Source organism: Lissotriton vulgaris, chromosome 4_1 (genome assembly GCF_964263255.1).
Source record: "Lissotriton vulgaris chromosome 4_1, aLisVul1.2, whole genome shotgun sequence".
Classification (NCBI taxonomy): Eukaryota; Metazoa; Chordata; class Amphibia; order Caudata; family Salamandridae; genus Lissotriton; species Lissotriton vulgaris.
Genome location: NC_141691.1, coordinates 598,355,913 through 598,358,319, shown reverse-complemented (window position 1 = coordinate 598,358,319; position 2,407 = coordinate 598,355,913). Strand labels below are relative to the sequence as shown.

Below are 2,407 nucleotides of genomic sequence, written 5' to 3'. Positions count from 1 at the left end.
AATGTTTGGGAATAGCTAATTTTATAGCGATTCCTACATGCATATGCTTTTGCAATTCCTTAATTGCAATTCCTTCATAATCTCAATTGAGGAATCACAAACGCCTACATTGATGCATATACCTGATAGAATATTAACAGAGCATAAACAGAAGGTACTTCACATTTTCATAGTAAGTGTAGTAAGGATGGATTAACACATAGCCACCGTACTGTGTAACATTCTACTGTTTTGTTTGACATACAAACTATAATTTAACTTTCAATAATACCTTATTTATTTAAAATAGTCTTCTTGGGGCCAAAGACCCTATTCTTCTATTTTTTTTTTATACAGATTACACATACACCTTTCTACGAGTCTTTCTATCATCTTTCAATCAAAAGCTGTGCACATCCCCTGCATGCCGGGTAGTTTAAAGCTTGGGTCCGGGGAATATCTGATCTCATTGAGAGCCGCGTACATGATCTTCACCATCTCAGGATGGACACATTTCTTTTCAGTGTACAACCCGTATACCACCCGTAACAGTTTATACAGCTTGTACGGGTCTAACAAACTACAAATATATCGTATTGTTCTTGCTCTGTATGATTCGTACAAACATTCGTGAGCCGCCTGCTGAGGGTCCTTCATTTGATGTACGTGACAAAGCCTGTAATAGTCACGCTTAACACAGGTTAGTACCACCGCCGCAGCGAAGCCTTTAACAAACTGCATGGCATTGTAGGACACTCCTGGATCATGCTTTTCACATGCTCCTTTCTTAGAGCTGCATACACATTTGCCGCACCCATCATTGTTTTGGCATTGTTTTGCCATGTGTATGTGGCATGTGGAAATTTCCGCCTGTTTTGAACACCACAGACAATTGAAAATTATGTTGTTCGATTTTGCAGGCTGCCGCTCTGCCGCCAGTCTTTTTGGTGTTGCTCTCTAGGGTTCAAAAGAAGAAAGATTGACATTCTGTTAATTGATGATATAAAATACATTATTATCTAGCTGACCGCTCATAACATTTTACTAACCTCCATATTTTCACCGCCCTCTGCGGCAGCCCTGAAATCTTAAGAGTCGCTAATGTCCTGCGATGCCCCATCATCGTCGACGCTTGTACCCGGTTGTTGCACAACTACCTTCTCAAGAGCCGTATCCTCCTGAAAGCCCATGTCTTCATAGACAGGGGTGTCAGGTTGAACTATCGATTCTTCATCTTCCTCCATGTCCACGGAACTGAGTCCCACATACACGCTGCCACTACACGAGCCCTCACTCTCGCTGCTGTCAACACACGTAGCGGCTAATCCTTGAGACTGGGTGCTTCCATAGGCCGACAAATGTCATCAACAAAACCAATAGGGTCGCAGCCCATATCCTTAGGTATTTCTTGTTGAGCATTCTCGTCCATTACCTGGGGTGTTAAGCTGCGGTAATATCTATCGATAGTGGGCTGGTCGCCACCTAACACTGGCCTTTTCACGAGCGGGCTGTATGTCTTCATTTTGATCAGGTCCTCTTTCTGTATTCAGGCGCCTGCTTGCTGTACACTTCTCAAAAGGGAGCATTATATGTATTCTAAGCAAACCCTAAAAGAGGCGTACACCTCTACATCACAACTTGGACACCATGCGGTATAGGACTCTGGTTAGCTGTTGTCTCCAAAAACAGACCGGCCCTATGCCCTACTGCCCCCCTTGGGTCAAATGGTCACCTACATCAATCAGGAAGGTTTGGACCCTGTCACTTTTAGTTCACTTTGAAGGGGCGTGGCACCTGTCACTTTTAGTGCAAGGGGATTTGCACCTGTCACTTTTAGTTCAAGGGGGCATGGCACCTGTGACTTTTAAGGACACACAGGATGAGTAAAGGTATCCTGACTCTATACTAAGGTTTAAAAACAAAATAGTGGGGTTGAGAGGATTTGATGGTCCTATGACCCTAACTAGAACACCAACATGTTTCAGCCATTCCTAATAGCCTATAAATGGGCCTGGGCTTTCATCAGGGTGGGATGCGATGAAGTCACTTCCCCCAAGAACGTGAGTGAAAAGTGGGCATGCAACTTGCATGTGTGATATAAATAACAAGTCTACTTACCTCTGTAGTCAACAGGAAATATTTCACATTACCAGTGGGTTTGCTCCCAATAGGACTAGTGGGGAAGCAGAGCAAACAGTATATTACATAAGGGATGGACCTTTGATGAATGTGTGACTACAAAGCCTCCCTCTCATGCCCCCGTTGGGAGCAAATGCCCTGGTAATGTAGGATATTTCCTCTAAAGTACAGCGGCAAGTATCAGATGGAATACTCATATCTTACTCTGAAAAAAACCTAGAAATTCACTAAAACAAAGGTTAAAATGACATTATAGTTAGAAATTGTAATAATATCTTACTTCACAATA

The 2,407-nt window shown here is 42.9% G+C and overlaps 1 pseudogene; it reads right to left on the bottom strand.

Moving 5' to 3' along the window:
• Positions 1-280: 280 nt before the first annotated feature.
• LOC147722304 (uncharacterized) lies at positions 281-1,501 on the bottom strand (annotated as a pseudogene).
• Positions 1,502-2,407: the final 906 nt, after the last annotated feature.